The sequence below is a fragment of the Leucoraja erinacea genome, unplaced genomic scaffold, assembly GCF_028641065.1.
Source record: "Leucoraja erinacea ecotype New England unplaced genomic scaffold, Leri_hhj_1 Leri_1715S, whole genome shotgun sequence".
NCBI lineage: Eukaryota > Metazoa > Chordata > Chondrichthyes > Rajiformes > Rajidae > Leucoraja > Leucoraja erinaceus.
Genome location: NW_026576018.1, coordinates 1 through 7014, shown reverse-complemented (window position 1 = coordinate 7014; position 7014 = coordinate 1). Strand labels below are relative to the sequence as shown.

The 7014-nt window shown below is 50.0% G+C and overlaps 2 non-coding genes across 2 annotated transcripts; both read right to left on the bottom strand.

Annotated features, from left to right (window-relative positions):
• Nucleotides 1–537: 537 nt before the first annotated feature.
• On the bottom strand, nucleotides 538–610 carry trnak-cuu (transfer RNA lysine (anticodon CUU)). The gene has a single exon. It is a non-coding gene; the product is annotated as a tRNA-Lys (tRNA).
• Nucleotides 611–1149: 539 nt separating this feature from the next.
• On the bottom strand, nucleotides 1150–1222 carry trnaf-gaa (transfer RNA phenylalanine (anticodon GAA)). Its single transcript has one exon. It is a non-coding gene; the product is annotated as a tRNA-Phe (tRNA).
• Nucleotides 1223–7014: the final 5792 nt, after the last annotated feature.

The window sequence follows — 7014 nt, the reverse complement described above, 5'->3', positions numbered from 1 at the left end:
TATGGAGAGAAGGATTAGTGACGTTTCGGGTCGAGACCCTTCTTCAGAATCAAACCAGTATCTTTGCTTCAGACTGATGTGGGGGCGGGAAACAGAAAGGAATAGACGGAGACAGTCGGCTTGTGGGAGAGCTGTGAAGGGGAGGGTAACGAGGGAGAAAGCAAGGACTATCTGAAATTGGAGAAGTCAATGTTCATACCGCTGGGGTATAAACTACCCAAGCGAAATATGAGGTACTGTTCTTCCAATCACTCTGGCATTGGCGGAGGCCCACGACAGAAAGGTCGGATTCAGAATGGGAGGGGCAATTGAAGTGCTGAACCGCCGGGAGACCAGGTTGGTGGGTTGGGCGCCCTCAGCCATTGTCGTTTTATTTCACGATAAAGAAAACACATCTTGCAGTTAATTGTCTCCAATAAATGTAGCCAAAGTGTTTGAAAGGTATAAAATCCTTAGATTCCCCCAAAAGGCAGAGTATTCCTGAACTATTCGCTGGCTAGACATATGTTTGCTATTGATAATGGTTAAAGAAAGTGTCGCCCAACGTGGGGCTCGAACCCACGACCCTGAGATTAAGAGTCTCATGCTCTACCGACTGAGCTAGCCGGGCATTGCTCTGAGTATTTGAATGTCAAATGTCATGAGAATCATCGTCTCAAAACACCAAGGATCTACCTCTGGTAAGAATGTTTGTCTGCGGGTGTAGAAGATAATCGCAAGCGAGATGTTCATTAAACTTTCGTTCGGCCCAAGCGGAACATCTCACTCTTTCCCCGTTTAAATGTTATCGTCCATTCCTCTCCCATTTATGCAGATGAGCTACATCCCGCTGTGTACCATGCACGACACCGCCCCGTTCTGAGGGTGAGCTACATCCCGCCGTGTACCATGCACGACACCGCCCCGTTCTGAAAGGTGAGCTACGCGAACAATTTATTTTCCGACGGCACGTCTGTGGTATTTGAGTGGAAACCGGGGTACATGCTGGAAATTCAATGTCACGTGCAGGCAGAAAGACTGTCAAAGAACACCGGAAGTTTACGTTGAACCTTGAGTGAGCGGCACTGACGGCTGCTTCACGAGTAAAAGCGTTGGAATAAATCATACATCTATGAACGTTGATTTAAATTTTAAAGTCTTAAATACCATTGCCGAAACCCGGGATTGAACCAGGGACCTTTAGATCTTCAGTCTAACGCTCTCCCAACTGAGCTATTTCGGTCACTTTACCACTGCTGTAGGAAACTCAGTTCACTTCCAACACATAAATCCGTGCATAGTCGTTCACCTAATTCTACGCCTATTTTATTTTACGCACGGTGTTCATCAGATGTGGTAATCCCGCTGCTGAACATGTAGATGGCATGTGCATGTACCTTTAATATAGTGACCTCACCACTACTAACCACTCCCCATATCAGAAGTATAATTGCAACCTCCCCACCCATTGATCTCTCTCTAGCTCCTGTGACAGACCACGTACAGCTAGGGCGGTAACGTTTGTGTATTATCAATAAATAGTAGTAAAGACACAGTGTGTTGATGACTCCTCTTTACATGGTGTCACAATCGTACCTCTGCGCCTCCTGTTTGTCGGGTTTTATTTACTTTTGACCCAGTTCCCTATCCCTTGTTCTATCTCCCGTGCTATGGCTACCTCTTGTCGCAAGCCCGAGGTGCTTGTCCTCGACTCGGACATAGCCCATCGGTGGGGTGTCTTTAGTCGCCATTTCCAGCACTACGTGATGATCACCCATCCTGCTGCCACCGCTGAAATTCAGGCTTCTCTGCTCCTCAACCTGGCTGGTCCCGATGCCCTGGAACGATCTGAGTCGTTTGTATACGGTGCGGGTGAAGATGCTCAAGACCCGGTATGTCTTATGGCTAAGTTTACCACGATGTGCGACATCCCCACTAACTGCATTTTAGAGCGTTTTAAAATGTTCAGCCGGCGTCAGATCCCTGGAGAATCAATCGACAACTATATCGCCGCGCTGCGACACATGGTCAGGCATTGTCGACTGGACGCTCTGACCCCCGATCAAATGACCCGGGACATCCTAGTATATGGCCTTCTAGATGTAAAGCTAAGGGCTGAACTTCTGCGGAAGCCCGACCTGTCTCTGGACGAGGCTCTGCATGCCTCCCGCATGGCTGAGGCTGTCGCCTCGGCACTGTCGCCTGCTGATCATGAGATTAACTTTGCCAGTGCTGCTGGTCGCCGGCGCAACGCTGGCCCGCCACGGCAACGGGGTTCCCCTGCACCCGGGGGCGGCAGCCCACGACGTTGCCCCCAACTGCAATTTTGCCTCCCATCAGTTTAATGTGTGCCCTGCTTTCGGCAGAACATGGATTTTTTACAGGAAGTTAAACCATTTCTCTGCAGCTTGCAGATGCTCCTACCTGACTACCTTCAGCACGCCTTTCGGAAGGTTCCGATTCCTCTGCATGCCATTCGGGATTAACTCTGCCTGCGAGGTATTCCAGCGAACGATGGAGCAGCTGTTAGCCGGTGTGCCGTGTGCTATCATCGTTGACGACATTCTGGTCTACGGTAAGGACGTGGCTGAGCACGACTTCCACCTCCGTCAAGTCCTGGATCCGGCCCGTGAAATCAACCTCAAGCTCACCCCAAAGAAGCGCCGTTTCCGTGTCCCGGAGGTCACTTACGTGCGCCACGTTTTTACTGCTTCGGGGCTGAAGCCTGACCCGCAAAAAACGGCTGCTGTCTCCGGGATGTCCTCACCCACCAACGTGCCCAGCCTGCAGCGTTTCCTGGGCATGGTCAACTACCTGGGGAAGTTCATCCCGGACCTCAGCGAGCTGAGTGCGCCCCTGAGGGAGCTTATCAAGAAGGACACTGCCTGGGCCTGGTTCCCGCATCAACAAAAAGCTTTTGACGTCCTGAAGTCTAGACTAGTCAGTACCCTCACTCTCAAATTCTTCGATCTACAGCGTCCCATCGTTCTCACCTGCACGCTTCCAAATTCGGTCTTGGTGCCGCCTGCCTCCACGATAACCTGCAGCTGCCCATTTCCTATGCTTCCCGCACCATGACCCCGGCCGAGCAGCACTACGCTAAGATTGAGAAGGAACTGCTTGCCGTGGTATTTGCTTGCTCCTAGTTCAAGGACTACATTCTGGGCAACAACTTCACGATCCAGACCGACCACCAGTCGTTGGTGACCATCCTAAACAAGCCAATCCACGTTGCCTCTTCCCGGCTGCAGCGCATGATGCTGCAGCTCCAGCGCTTCACTTTTAAAATGGTGTATCGCAAGGGCAAGGACATGTTCGTGGCCGACCCGCTGTCCCGCGCGCCACTATCGTCCACTGATCCCCACCCATACGAATCGTCTGACCTGATGGTGCTTAACGTTAACATTGTGCCTTCACAGCAGACACTGCCAAGGATCCTGCCCTGCAGCAGCTTGCCGACGTCATCCGGCAGGGCTGGCCAGACCGACGTTCATCCTTGCCGGCCGGTGCCGTGCCCTACTTCCTGGTCCGTGACGAGCTCGTCCTGCACGGCGGCGTGATGGTGAAAGGTCACAAGGGGGTTGTGCCCGCTGCGCTGCGGGACCACTATTTTCAATCGGCACACCGCGGTCATGCTGGGGCCGAGGCCACTCTGTCCCACGCTCAGAGTCAGTTCTACTGGCCCGGCATGGCCCAAGACATCCGGGAGAGGGTCTCCGCCTGCTCTACCTGCAGCAGCCTCGCTGCCCATCAGCAACGCCAGCCGCTTCTGCAACAGCCTGCCCCTGAACTGCCCTGGATGGCTGTCTGTACTGACATCTTCGAATGGCGTGGCAAGCAATTCCTGGTCCTCGTTGACTCTTATTCCAGCTGGTTAGAGGTCGACCAGCTGCACTCCGTCACCTCTTCGGCCGTCATCGGGAAGCTGCACCGCCACTTTGCCACTTTCGGCTCCCCGGCGAGCCTCCAATCTGACAACGGCAGCCAGTTCACCAGTGCCGAGTTTCGGGGTTTCGCTGCCAGCTGGAACTCCCGACACTACACCAGCAGTACCCGCAAAGCAACGGCCTGGCGGAGCGCGCTGTCCGCAGTGCTAAGGACTTGATGGAGCATTCCAGACTGTCCGAATCCGACTTTTACCTGGCCCTCCTCAATCTTCGAAACATCTCCCGCGACCCTACCTTGGGCTCGCCAGCACAGCGGCTGATGGCTCGCACTACGAGACCTCCACTCCCTGTGACCCAGCAGTCCCTCGTGCCCTCTGTTCTCCAGCCTGCTGCTGTCCAGGAGCGCATTGCCCTCAAGCACGCAGTGCAAAAGCACTCCCACGACCAGTCCTGCCGTCCCCTACCGCGTTTGTTCCCCGGCCAAGTCGTCCGGATGCAGTCCCCCTCCGGTCACTCCAAGCTTGCCACCGTCGTCGGTGATGCTGGTTCGCCGTGGTCCTACCTGGTCGACCAAGACTGTACCATCTACCGCCGGTCCCGCCAACATCTGAGGCTTGTCAACGAGCCCCCATCACCGCCTGCCGACCCTTTCTCCCCTCCGTTGTCCGCCACACTGCCTGCCGCCCCACGTATGCCTCGGTCCCTGCCATCTCAGCTCTTCCAGCCCCGCTCTCCACCTGGCAGCCCTCGTTCCCCTGCCCGTCCACCCGCTGCGCCTGCATCCCCTCCTCTGACTCCGCCTACTCTTTCTCCTCCTGGATCCCCGGTTCGGCCACCCGCTCCCGCTCCGGCCCCTACTCTTCCTGTAGTGGGGGGATATGGCGAGCTGCGTACCCGGTCCGGGCGGCTGGCAAGCCGCCTGTCCGCTATGGTGAATTTGCTTAGCTGTTTTACTCATCTGTTGTTTAACTGTTTGCTTACCTGCTCGGAGCGCATGAGCCGTGGTCGCCCCGGCACTGCTGTATTGCTTTTGTTTCCAAGGGGAAGGATGTAGATGACATGTGCATGTACCTTTAATATAGTGACCTCACCACCAAAGATTATAGAGGAGCAAGATAGACCACTCCTCCGAAATCCAATAGGCTGGCGTGCAGTACGTGATGGAACGTCACGGCCGCCATTTGTTTATGCTTCCCGCTGTGCACTCCGCTCTATCGTCTGGTGTCATCAGTGTTGTAGGGAACAGTGTTTGATTTAGCGCATCTATCACATCACATATTTTAGTTAATTTTATTGACAATGTTTTCCCCCCGTTCCCCCATTTCCCTCCCATCTTTCCTCCCCAGCCGCCACCTTTGCGTAGTTTTCCCTTGCATTGTATTGTGCAGTTTCCCTTATATTGCTTTAACACACAATGTGCACAAAATTAAATTTAACATATATATATTTATATGAATGTGTGTGCCTGTGTGTGAGAGGAAAGTTAAGGGTCTGTCCCACCAACATGCGATTGCATGCGTCTAGCGCGACCAAACGTGGTCGCTTGAAAAATCTTTCACTGTGCTATATAAATAAAAGTGACTTGACTTGACATATTTCTCTAGTTTCTTTCTTCAGATTTCCTCTAATTTGTTTAGCAACCTTTTTCTTTCAATCTGTGTGTGTGTGTGTGTGTGTATATATTTTTTCAATCTCTGTGTGTGTATGTATATTTATATATATACACATACATACATACACACACACACACACACACACACACACAGATTGAAATATATATATATATACATTTTTTTATTATTAAAAAATAATTAATTAAATCTCACACAATATATATTTTTTTAGACATGGATTTTTAAAAATGTGAATGTCTCATAATGACGCATTTGTGGGTCAGCCGTATATAGCACCAACCCCCACAATTTCAAATAACTCTAAATTGAACTTTATAAACAAGGAAAAAAACGTTATATTTCCGTCATTTATGGTAATATTTACATAATTCACATCATTTTGTGCACGACATATACAGTGTTTTGAATGTAATGTAAAAAACAACATATTTCAGACAATGATAGCCCCCACCCCTTGCTTACCCCAAAGAACAAAATTTCCAATTTATATACACTAATAAATAAATCGTCATTTGCACAATTTTGTGTGGCTAACGGGAGGTTCTCATACTTCCTCTTGAGTAACCTGCGTTGGGAAAACAGAATTTCGGCGTGTTCAGGATGTCAAACAGCGTTGGAACTGCATGCAATTTTGCCTCTCATTGGTCTGCCTGTTGGAAAACTAATCAAGTTCAGTGTTCAGAAAAAAGATGGCAGGTGGTTGACAAGTACACTAGACTTTGGTGGAGGAGATCTTGTCGATGAGTATTCTGGACCCTGCCCACCATTGCACCCAAAGATGATAGAGCAGAGTTATATAATCTTTGATTGCACCCTTCTTCACGGCGGGCTTGTGATCTTTGCTTATGATGTCTCGACAATTCGAGGGACATAACGGGTAACAGCCATCACCTTCCTTCACGGACACGAATCTGAGCTCGAAAAATCTCCTGGTGGTGGTGGGACTTAATGTGGCCCGCGGGCCATATTTTGGAGACCAATCCCTTACAAGATCAAAACTAAAAAGGTACAGAATTGTTAAAATTATTGTCTTTATTATTGTGGTGAGTAAAGATCTATTAAAAATAAGTCTAATAACTTTCCAATGTACTGACAAACCCAGTTTCCCAATGGCCGTTGAGGGGAGAACAGAAAATAACATTTTCACGACAGAATAGCGACTGAAAATAATAATAATATTTTCTCACATTTCGTTTTTATTGGGGAACCTAAAGAATGACAGGTCGGGTTGTCTACATTTACAATTAGAACAATTGATAGCAGAGCAGTGAGATGAAGATTTAGATAAGGACGCCATGACAGTGTGGGGGAAGCCCAATAAAATGCCCAATAAAATGGCGTCGACAATCACGCACGTCATACTGCGCGTTTTTCGAGGAGTGGTCTATCTTGCTCCTCTATAATCTTTGCTCACCACTACTAACCACTCCCCATATCAGAAGTATAATTGCAACCTCCCCACCCAATGATCTCTCTCTAGCTCCTGTGACAGACACGTACAGCTAGGGCGGTAA